Below are 12402 nucleotides of genomic sequence, written 5' to 3'. Positions count from 1 at the left end.
CCATCTCACAACCCAACGGAGCGGTTTCAGACTGAGTATGACAACGTCAGGCTACTGCCGTACAGCTTCCCCACCCAGTGTGTGTGTGTGGGTCCTTTCTCTGAGAGAAGTTGTCTAACCCGGCTGTTTTGATACAACATATCTACCCTCACTGCTGGTGGACTGCAGAACAACGGGGCCCATTGTGCTTGTGTGTCTGTGTGTCAGTGTGTGTCAGCGTGTGTCAGTGTGTGTCAGTGTGTGTCAGTGTGTGTCTGTGTTTTTTAAGCCATCAGAAATCCATTCTGTGTGCCACAAATGTCAGATTCGCTCTGTGTACGTTGTGTTTGGGGGGTGCAGAGGGCACGGCGTGTGTGTTTGTGCGTGTGTGTGCGTGCAGGCCTACTCGTAATCTGCTCCTTGCTCAGATGTGGGTCAGCAGCCTAAATTTGAGGGCAGAGAGAGAGAGGGGGGTCGGACAGAGAGGGGGGGAGGTTGAGAGAGGGGTTAGTGTTAGGGAAAGGGAGAGGGAGAGGGAGAGGAGAACAGAAGAGGGAAGGAGGATGGGGTACATGGAGAAGGAGAGAGGGAGAGAAGAAAGGATATGAAGGAGGGAGAGAGGAGGGAGGACAGAGGGACAGTTGCTGTCACTGTGAACTGGCTGGAGATCCACAGTCTAACAACCTATTAGTCCATTCCAGACTTACCCCCCTATTTTGACGATCTAAAACGCAAGTAACAAAACGCAAAGCGCAAGTAACTTTGTGGGCGTGACTTCAGCTTGGTTGTTATTTTGCCGGCGGGATAAATGACTTTGCGCCTGGCGCAAGTCTAAAAAGGGTTGGTCTGAAGTAGCTACATTACTAATGGGTGTGGTTTGGGCGTAACGTGCAATAAACCAATCAGAGCATCATCTCACATTCCCTTTAAGAGCAGCGCTTGTTCCATGGCAAATTGCCATTATAACGGCGGATTTGCCAGGCGCACGCCAGGAGCGGTTCACAGCAGGAGACCAACGTTCTCGTTAGAGCCGTAAAAGATAGAGAAATGAAATTGTATGGGAAAGGCAGAGCAGTTTTCTCATTGCACTAAACTGCCCGCTCATGCCGTTCATTCAAATTATTATTCTTATTTTTACATATTTTATTTTTTTAATTGTTATATTTTTAAATTGTTTAGTTCTTAGAATTAGTTTAACTAATGTACTTTTGTACTTAATTTATACCCGTTTATTGTTTGCACCTTCCTGCCACAGTAAATCGCGTATTTGTGTAACATAAGCTTCATGGCGAATAAACCGAATTCTGATGGGCATGGGAAAAGAAACCTAACCAAATTAGCTTCGGTTAAACAGTCATGGGAGGAAATTGCCACAGTTGTTACAAATAAAGTTCACATACATAGAAATTTCTTATGAAAATCTATTTACAATCATTGAAGAAATGTAACGCGCCATAAATCAAAATAATGTAACGTAGCTTCGCAGAAATAAAACCCTGGCCTCGCCAGCAGTGCGCACGGACCAAGCTTGCGCCCTTAAAATAGCATCTGAATAATGCGCCATTGACTTTAGACCACGTTTTCCTGGTCAGTAGCGGAATTGTTTTTCGGAAACTGCAAGATAGCACCAGGGAACGTTTGCGCCGGAACACGCCTCCTTTTTCGCTGAACCGCCCACGGGAGCGCAAGGTCATTTCGACGTGCGTCTGTGGAGGGAAAAGTCGCCTTTGCGTCGAGTGCAAACTAGGAATGACACTTGCGTCGTTGACTAAGTCAATTGCGCTGGGTGCAAGATAGGGCCCTTAGTATGACACAGCAAGAATGTATTACAAAAGTAAGTTATTGATTGTGACTGATTTAACCTAAAGGTCTATCCACACTAAAACTGGAAACTATAAAATGAATGGGAAAATTTGGATATTTGTTGTTAGTTACAGTTGTCACAGTGTGGGCGCTCCTTCAGTCCAGTCTTAAAGACTGGACTGAAGGAAAGAGCTAGAATTAGAAATGACAACTTCCAGAGCAATATTTATTGCCTAGTCTTTAAATAAAAATGGTACAGAAAAGGGTCAGGGTTTTTATACAGCCTCATATACTACATCAAGTTCAATGGGGCCTAAGGACAGAAGAGAGAGAGAGACAGACTGATAGAGTGACTGAGAGAGACTGAGAGAGAGACACAGAGAAACACAGGGATAGAGACAGAGGGAGAGAGGAGAGACAGGGACAGAGAGAGACAGAGGGAAAGAGACAGAGGGAGAGACAGGGAAAGAGACAGAGGGAGAGACAGGGAAAGAGACAGAGGGAGAGACAGGGAAAGAGACTGAGGGAGAGACAGGGAAAGAGGCAGACGGGAGAGACAGGGTGAGGTGTGAGGAAAGAGGTGGCAAACAGTAGCAGGACGTGAGAGGCTGACTGTAGTATAGACTTGTCTATGGACTGTGACGTATATATGTCTATGAGGCTGACTGTAGGCCCTGATCCTGTTAGAGAAGGGGGACAGAGCACAGGGGAATATGGAAGCAGGAACAAGATTGTTCAGTGCCAGATGTTGGGGAGGGGGGGGGGTTAGGACTGTGTATGCAGGATACAGAGACGGCGAGTGTGTGTGTGTGTGTGTTGTCATCAGTGTCATGGCGGTTCCAGTGTCTCTAGCAGCTTGCTTCCTCTGCTCCTCTCTCCGTAAACAGGAAGCACATTTGTCTCTCTGTCTGTCTGTCTTTCTTACTCTCTCTCTCTCTCTCTCTCTCTCTCTCTCTCTCTCTCTCTCTCTCTCTCTCTCTCTTTATCTCTCCGAGGTCCCCCTTGTCCAATAGGAAGATGGTCATTGTTACCAACATATTCCAGGGTCCACCCTCCAGGACAGAACATTGATCTCTCTCTCCCTTCTCTCCCCATCTCCAACCCTCCCTGTATTCCTCTTGCTGTTCCCGTTCTCCCTGTTTGACCCCACAGGGAGCTTTCCCTAGATGCCTTGGCAGGATTACTGACTACTGCTCTCTCTCTCTTCTCTCCATCTCTCCTCTCCCTCCCCATGTTTCTCCTGTGTGTGTATATATGGTGTGTGTGAGTGTGTGTATGGTGTGTGGGAGAGGCTAGGGTTACTAACACTAACCCTATAGCTACATACTAGCTACATATGCTGTGACATTGTGGTGACTTCCTCATGGGCAGACAGCTGCCTGAGGAACTCCCTCTTGACTCCATTTATCTCTCTCCTTCTTCCTTCTCTCTATTCTCTCTCTCTATTCCTGCTTTCTTCTTTCTTGCTCTTTCTCACATTCTATCTCTGTCTCCCGCTAGCTAATTGTTTAAAGGGTCTAGTTTGGTATATGTGTTAACCTCTCCCCACCCTCCTCACTTTTATCCAGACAGAATGGAAACCGGCCTATGTGAGGGAGGGAGTGATGGGGGAGGAGAATGGGGAGGGGAGGGTGTGTGTGCTGTGGGAATTCTTTGTTGAGTAGGCAGAAAGTGAGAGGAAAGGATCGAGAGAAGGATGGATTGAGACAGAGAGATGGAGGGGGAGAGAGAGGGGTGGCGGAATGGAGAGAGTGATGGGTGGAAGGAGGGAGGGAGCTATGGGTTGAGAGAGGTAGGTAGGAAGTGCTGTCATGGAGACAGAGTGATGTCACAGAGTGAAGGGATTTGTTTGACACAAACACAGTGAACACACAGCTAAGGCCAGTAAACATTGCCGTGGTTTGGTTTTCGCTTATGTTTTTGCCTTCAGTTCAGCTTGGTGCTCATGGCTTACCTCTGTGTGTTACTCTGATCCTCATCCCAACATTTGTGTTCTGTCAGTACGTTATCACTGTGTTGCCGGTCCGCTGGGCTGGGCTGACTGGGCTTGGGTCATCATGCCTGTCTCCATCCATGAGTTGCAATATGTCTAGTGTGTCCCAATGAGTGTGTGTGTGTTGCATGATACAGATCTGTGTCTGTCTCATAGTATAGATCTTCATAGATCAATGTCATAGTATAGATCTTCATAGATCAATGTCATAGTATAGATCTTCATAGATCGATGTCATAGTATAGATCTTCTCTCGCTTGTACTCTGGAGGGTTAGTATCCTCTGAAACTGTAATTTCTCTCAATACCTAGTGTGTGTGTGTGCATGTGTGTATGTGACTGTTTAGATGTGTGTGTGCGTGTGCGTGTGCGTGGGTAGCCATCCCAGTGAGGATACCTGCATTGCTGCATGGTGTACTACGTTACTACAGGGTAGGGACGCCAGGGGATACATACTGCCAGTGTTCTGTTTTTGTTTCTAACTCACACACATTCACACACACATACATACACACACACACAGACTGGCAGGCTTAAGCCCCTCTAGAACAGACTGATGTATTGGCAGTAAATAACTCACACATACACATATTGACTCTGTTAGATTTTTCAGAAGCTGCTGATTAATCCTCTAAAATGAGCAGTGTTGAGAATATCTGAAGTCGTCTGAATATCTGAAGTCGTCTCCTTCTCTGTCTCTTTCCTCTATCCCTCTTCCTATAGATAGATGGATAGATGGACAGACAGATGGATAGATAAATAAGTAGATCATATTCTCCCTGAACATATGGTGTTGTTTAGTCCTGTATCTGTCTGCTCCCCAACTCTGAAAGACACTGAATGACGCGTTTCCTGTCAGAAAGGGAAGTGGACCAGTGTGTGCATGGTAACCTGTGTAGTGACACGGCTGTGTGTGTGTGTGTGTGTGTGTCAGGGTTGTTCAGGAAATGTGTGTGTGTCAGGGTGTGTGTGTGCCAGGGTTGTTCAGGAAGTGTGTGTGTGTCAGGGTGTGTGTGTGTCAGGGTTGTTCAGGAAGTGTGTGTGTGTCAGGGTGTGTGTGTGTCAGGGTTGTCCAAGAAGTGTGTGTGGCCTGTAGTGACACAGCGTTCCTCCTCTCTTCTTTCCCTCCGTGGTCAGGTGTTGGCTCGCTGGCTCGTGGAGAGAGAGAGAGTGAGAGAGTGTATTACTGGTATCGTGTCTCATGATGTTGGGATTCACAACTACAGAAGGCATCTCTTTCTAACTTCCTGTGACTGTGGCGACGCAGTATCGGTAACAGTAGTAATACCGTTAAAACCCTAAGGATCCCCATATCCCTGGTGTGGGGTTGGAAGGAGTCAGTGGAGGATCATCCCCTTCAGTGACATTTCTTAAAATTATACATTTTGAACATTTAAAAAAGTTACACATTATAGATAAAACAATACTAAATATATTAATATGTCACCGGTACATTTATAAAAATACATAATATTGAACTGAAGGTCTTCGGTAAGTCAACAGCACTGTCTGTGACAGAACCATGGTACATCCCGAGGGGTTAGGGTCAGAGGGTTAGGGTTACAGCTAGCCTCCATCCTCCTCTGGCTGCATTGACTTCAATACAAAACCTAGCGGCTGGTGGGCCGAACCACCTGTCCATAGACATGCATGGTAAATAATACTACTTCCGGAGGACGTCCTCCCACCAATCAAAGCTTCTGCAGTATTACATTTAGTCATTTAGCAAAAACTCTTATCCAGAGCGACTTACAGTAAGTACAGTGACATTCGAAAGAGCATTATTGGGGGTGAAAGACTTCAGCTTCACATTTGTGACATTTGTTGTTTAATAGCGACTGAGAAAGGAATAGCTGAGCACTTTAATAATATTATTCAATTAAAATTAGGTATTTCGTGTTACAAGAGACTTTTGTATTTGCGATTTGTGTTCTGTGACTGAATTAAATTTGCGTTGCCATCATCAGTAGCAGCGTGTGCAAGACCAAGCCCTTTTCTCCTCCACCCTGACTAACCCTACCAAAAATGTGGATTTTCAAATGAAGAATCCTTTTACTTTCTGGGTTTCACGGAATAGGTGAGAATGTTAGACTATAAGTGTTATAAGTATGAATGATCAAGGAGTACTGTACTGCGACCTTAGGAACATTGGCAACAACATGTAGTGTATAAATGCCGACATAAGATTCAAGCTTCTGGGGGAAAACCCCATTGACCAAATTTGCCTACCTGGCGATTAATAAAGAGCTATTGGCCGGGTTTCCCAGATTCGTTAAGAAGCTCTGAACGCTCAGAGCTTCTTAGGAGAGTTCTAAAAACGCTCAGAGCTTCTTAGGAGCGTTCTAAGAACACTCTAAAACTCTCCTAAGAAGCTCTGAGCGTTAAGAGCTTCTTAACAAATCTGGGAAACCCGGCCATTATCTGTATCTTGTTTTTCCTTTTTATAAACAGAGGGTTTTGTTGTGTAAAATTTTCCAGAAAACGTCTCCCTTTTGGCACACAGCTTTGTGCGCCGTTTATTCAAGTAGGCCTACAAAGACTAACCCTTTTGAACAGAGAACTAAGCTAGCTCCCCCAACATATCCCACACCTCACTGCGCCCTTAAAGCTACAGTGTTCCACACCTCAGTGCGCCATTAAAGGTGCAGTGTCCCACACCTCACTGCGCCCTTAAAGGTACAGTGTTCCACACCTCACTGTGCCCTTAAAGGTGCAGCGTCCCACACCTCACTGCGCCGTTAAAGGTGCAGTGTCCCACACCTCACTGCACCCTTAAAGGTAGGGTGTCCCACATCTCACTGCACCCTTAAAGGTACAGTGTCCACTTAAACCTGTCCAATGAATTATGTACAAGTAGTCTGCTACACTTCAAAATATATTTTGAGGTTGCACAGAGAAAATTTCAGGAGCATATGGGACCAAAATGGCCGCAATTTTGAGCCTTAAAGCTTTTGAACAATCCAATATTAGCAGTAGTTTTTGTTTGTAGAGTACATAATAAAAATCTTTAGAAGAAATTGGCCTCTTCATGGGGCCATTTTATATAAATTATTGGTAGAATTTTTAAGAAAATGTGCCATATCTTGGTATCGTTATTGGGATTTGAAAGTATCTATATCAGGATATGAGATTTTGGTAATATCGCACAGCCCTACTGGGAACAAAAAAGAAGCACATTATCAGTAATACATTTAAAATGGGAAACATTTGAATAATTGCGTGGCAGGTCAATTTAAGGTGTGCGCCCCTACATTTTCTGATTGCTCCCCTAAAGTTTTCAGTTAGGGGCTACAGTCTCTTCGTAAAAAAAGTTCGTCTGGAGCCCTGAATAGTGTGTGTATGTGTGTGTGTATACTAGTGTGTGTGTGTTCTAGGGTGGATGTTTGATGTGTTCTAGGGTGGATGTTTACCAGGGTGGATGTATACTAGGGTGTGTGTATCTTTGTACAGACTGTAGACTAAGGCCAAATCCCAATACTACCCCTTACCCCTACCCCCAGCCCTTAGTTTACCCCTAGCCCTTGGCCCTCGAAACTGAGGGGTAAGGGTTACATATCCCTAAGAAATGGGACGCCACTTGGTTACGGGTACATCATCTAGCACGTATCGATATCTCCAAAGCAAGTAGTGTTGTGCACTGATATCAAACAAAATTCGCTGCTAATTGAGTTTATTTAAAACTGTAGACATGCTAGTCAGAGAAATGTGGGACTGTTGTGCAAATCAGCACTGTAACATTAGCGTAGCATAATTTTCATAATGTATTAATTAAGCCGAAAATATTACATTTATCGGACTCTGTATGATCTGGCCGCCATTGTTGCCGGTCGCGCAGTATTCACATAGCCCTAGGTTTCAAGTAAGCTCCCGATCTTACTTGTTTTAAGGGGTGTATAGTCTTAGCCCTACCCCTCGCTCAAAAAGAGTATTGGGACACCACTATCTCTCACCGGAACGCGCAAAACTAAGGGGAAGGGGTAAGGGGGAGTATTGGGATTCAGCCTAAGCCTTTTATCTATTTCCAGGGAACATGTTTGAGTGACAGGCGAAGGAGGAAGTGGGATCTCTGAAGCTCCTCCCCCTGCTGGTGGAGCCCCTGCACATCTGGATCGGAGACCCCTTTTCTCTGCTAAACAGGTACCACATCTCTGCTGTAACTTGGGACTTGTAGTCCTAAGCACTCATGGCTCACTGACAGACTTGTAGTCCTATGGTGGACATGTAGGCTAACTCATGTTGAAGCACCTGTCGAGTATTGACCTGTGGGCACAGGCCTAATTGGGAGAGATGGGTTGGTAACTGAGTTTGATCGATGTGTGCGTGTGTGTGTGTGAGAGTATTTGTGTGTAATTAGATTGATGTCATTCATTCCATTAGAGTGGCTGAGTGACCTGATGGCCTCTCTGGTGTCTGCATGACGCACTGTGTGTCCATGTGTACGTGCGTGTGTATGTGCGTGTGCATGTGTGGTTATGCATTTTGCCAAAGCCCTCAGAGACACACTGTGGCCCAATTAGGAGTTGTTAAAAGAGCAATTATGCTGGCGTCATGGAGACTGGGGGGAGCGGCAAGAAAAATAGGCTTTATAAGGGCTGACTGTGTGTGTGTGGCCTGGTCTGTGTGTGTGGCCTGGTCTGTGTGTGTGTGTGTGGCCTGGTCTGTGTGTGTGTGTATGGCCTGGTGTGTGTGTGTGTGGCCTGGTGTGTGTGTGTGTGGCCTGGTCTGTGTGTGTGTGGTCTGGTCTGTGTGAGTCTGCGGGTCCCCCCCCACTAGATAGTGGGTTAGGGTTAGATATTATATATTGATTTGGGGCTAAAATGCTGATTGAAGTGTTTCATTCCTCTTTGAACTGGCCCAGTCAGGGCTCTACAGTGCGAGTATTTCACTCGCATTTGCGCCTACAAATAGGTATGTGCGAACTTGAAAAATAATTTACAAGCACAGTGCGCGAGCGACGGGCTGTTGTCAATACACAGAACAACAGCGTGATGAAGTAAAGCATACCATTGATTTCACATGGAAAGCAAGTGACGGGGTCGCGGCTGCACGATGTGAACATAGCATAATGACGCGCTTAACTTCCTGTAAATGAGAGCGACGATTCAAAACCAATGGGCCAGAGCCATATAAAAAGACAGCTACGACACTCTTTGGACTCGCCGACACATGATCACTTGGTTCAAGTAGCTCGCAAAATAAACACTGCTGGCAACCTGTTTGAATGGTTTAACGGGACAGACAGTAGCAGCATCTCGATTTACTGACATTTTCGGTATATTAAAACATAATATCAATTGGTTACTGGTGTGCAGGGGCGTCTTAATAGCACTTGAGGTCCCTGGGCTATTAACTTTTTTTTTCATTTTTGAGGCCCCCCGCCTGCTAATCGCATATTTCAAAAGTTTCGTCTTGGTAGCGATTGAGTTGCTTGTATTTTTATTTACGTTCCGTTGCACGGTTTAGGCTTAAATTCAGTTTTTGTGGCAAAAACTGCTTTGTGTCAACAAAGGGAACTGTGCTAGCCTACGTCACAGCGTCAGCACACGTTAGCAACGACTCATTGGATACAACGTGCATTGCTGTTGGACTCACAGGAAGTATTGTCTCGTGCCATAGTGTAGCAGCATTATACATTTAGGTTAGGCAATTCAAGACTTCCATGTACAGTAAGTACTGTCACATTAAATAATGTATTTAAACTCAAGCTTGTGTGGTGCGTCACTGTCTTCAATGCCACAGCCTAAAATGTATCCCAAAAGAAACGTTTTTAATTTCAATCCCCTCAGTGTACTGTAGTTTGGTTAGCAACAGCAGCTAGGCTAGCTTGCTCGTAGCACAATTTAGCTTCTCCACGCAGGGCTCTAGACTGACTGAGACCAAATAGTTGCGTTTAGGGGCATATTTTCAGTTAGCAGATGGTAGCTACTGTTTGAATCGCGATTCCATCTGAAACATACTGCCGGTGGTGACAACTTTGTTAAAATAGCTTGTCTAAAAGGGGGTTAAACTTGTTTCATAAATGGACCCATTTGCAACCAACGCAAGCAAGCTCACTCTACCCAATAGTTTTTGTTACATTTTGTTTAGATAAGAGGGAGGGGAGGGGGTCCTCCCTCCACATCCAGCACCTACTGTAGAGCAGAGTAATGACACTGTGAGGTTTATCATCATTATCATTTTGTATTGTTATTAAGAGGCCCTAACCCCTGATGGTCGAGGCCCCGGGCTTAAGCCCAGGTAAGCCTGTGCATTAAGGCGCCACTGCTGGTGTGTTGTATATGTCTGATACTTTATTTATGTATTACATTAACTTATAACACCAGGCAGCAACATTGTGAAGCAGAGCTAGAGATGGCTATGCTAGCTACCATACTGTAGCTAACACCAGCTCAATTTAAGACAAGAAAGGAGTTTGGTAAATGGAACAGAATATACAAGGCAACCAATTGCATTCAATAAAACATTTTATGATACAATATGTCCAGTGAGAGGGTCTTTTTGGGGGTGAGTGGACCTGAAATTCATGCAGAGCGTCGACAGCTAGCTAGACGATAGGAGACCCCTTAATCTGCAATTCATTGTTGCTAGCTCTAATCAGATATACTAACGAGGTTAATAAGAGAAGACTTACTTTGTACGCCAACGAACACCAATAACTCAAACTAATTTGACAGACTATAAACCAACGGACTTCTGGTTATGATACACGTGCTCTCTAGCTACAGTCTGCTAAATCCATAAATGTACAGTAAAGTGTAGGGCTGTCCCCACTCAGTCGACGAGTCGATTTTCTGGTCGATGCTCTTGGTCGACTAAGATTTTTTTAGTCGAGCTGCCGTATGTCAGTGTGAGATCGGATTCCCGCTTGTGTCACCATTGCTGAATTAAAGAAATGTTCTACAGAAATTGTAGATTATATTATTTAAGACAAATAAAGCAACTCAAAAAATATATAATTTAAAAGAACAGGGGTTTTCCCTTTCGTTAATCTGCGCATTGTTTTGGTTTGGTATTTTGCACATGGCACGAGCACAATTGGCTGACGAACTACAAACTCTGCCATAGCCTACTTTGTCGGTGTTATTAGTCAAAATGGCAAATAAATCTGTGGTATGGCAGCATTTCATTAAAGTACATTTACACAGTACTGGGTGACTCGAAAAACGTTGAATGCAAACTCTGCCAACAACGGTCTATTTTTCATAGCTCAACGTCGAATAGGATGCAGCCTACCACCTGAAAATGTAAGTCGGTCTAGCCCTACTTCGTTCATGCTAACGCGCTGGGTTGAAAAATTAATATGACTATTATAAGAATCACATCCAAATCGAATGACATTATCTTCTCCGACCAAGACAACAAAATCTTTCTCTGTTGCACCGTTCCCCACTCAGTTTCTACGTAACTTCGCATGCTGCAAGTTCAGGCAGTGTTTAGCGCGCTCTGATGATTTGCATGTTAAACAAACAATATTTTTTATTTGTAGTACATTGTAAGAGAAACTAAATGCCATCGGCATTCGGTTACAACAGGACTGGTGATACGAGTCTTATTATTAGTAGGCTATTAGCTGGTGAATCTGCAATGTCCTAGCCTGACGTTGTCATACTCATAATTCTAGTCGGAATATGAGTCTGAAAACTCTCCGTTGGGCTGTGACTATGGGGCGTGTTTCAACCGAACTCGTAAAACAAATGCCTCTTCGCTCAATTGGATAGACCTACAACCAATCAGAGCAACGTAATATGTTGTTTGTTGAAAACGAATTCAACCCAAGGGCTCTTTCGTGACGTTGTTGATTACGTTACTGTTGATCATCTGTCCATCATCATATAAAGCCCGCCCTGGCAATTTCATTGGTCCACCCAGATCCTGGTTTTATGTAGTTGTTCCCAATATGAGACCCTCCAGACCCAACTTCCCAACCACATTTTTTTGTGGGCAGGGAGAAGTTGGCTAGCAATGTCCAGGCTAGCGATGTCCAGCAGCCATTGAGTCAGATCGGAAAAAAGGCTGTACGTTTTTAAAAGTGTTTCAAATTTTGGTTAGTCCATTTTCAGACGTTTTAGTCGAGTCTTGGTCGACCAAAGAAAATCTTAGTCAAGGACAGCCCTAGTAAAGTGTTGCTTACGTTAGATACTAGACCTACAGTTAAGCTCTAACTGCATTTAGAATCTAACAAGCTATATCTTAGGATAAACTTTAAGTAAACCTGGCCATATCAAATACTACTAATGACAATTGATAACAGGTCCACAAATATGTTGAAATATTAAAAAAAATCAGTAATTTGATCAATTTACCAGCTAACTTGCTTTGGAAAGACTGAACATGAATGGGGTTGAACGTTGTAGAATACAATGTTTGGAACTCTAGGTCGCATATGACACGATTTACTTCTGCATTCTTCAATTACAAGGGAAGTCTATGGAAGTGTCCGAACTCTCTTTTTATATGGCTCTGGGTCTACCTAGCTTTGACTACAGTGGCAATTTCAGACCCTTTTTAGGGGTACTCAAGCACCCCTAAATTTTATCTCAGCACCCCTAAACCCTTTTTTTAATTGTTTATTATAATTTGATGCTGGTACTTCATGAAGAAAGGGACATCCTTAGTTTTTTTTCATTC

General features: G+C 44.2%; 1 protein-coding gene across 1 annotated transcript in view; it reads left to right on the top strand.

Annotated features, from left to right (window-relative positions):
- galnt1 (UDP-N-acetyl-alpha-D-galactosamine:polypeptide N-acetylgalactosaminyltransferase 1) overlaps positions 1-12402 on the top strand; it is a 46241-nt gene that overhangs the window by 6408 nt on the left and 27431 nt on the right. The window contains exon 2 of the mRNA XM_084669131.1: positions 7800-7911. The gene's annotated coding sequence lies outside the window, so the exon portion shown is untranslated. The remainder of the gene's footprint in view (positions 1-7799; positions 7912-12402) is intronic.

This window comes from Hypomesus nipponensis, chromosome 2, assembly GCF_054491055.1.
Source record: "Hypomesus nipponensis isolate SF chromosome 2, ASM5449105v1, whole genome shotgun sequence".
NCBI classification, from domain to species: Eukaryota; Metazoa; Chordata; class Actinopteri; order Osmeriformes; family Osmeridae; genus Hypomesus; species Hypomesus nipponensis.
The sequence above is the reverse complement of the archived record's forward strand: the minus strand, read 5'-3'. Positions and strand labels throughout refer to the sequence as shown.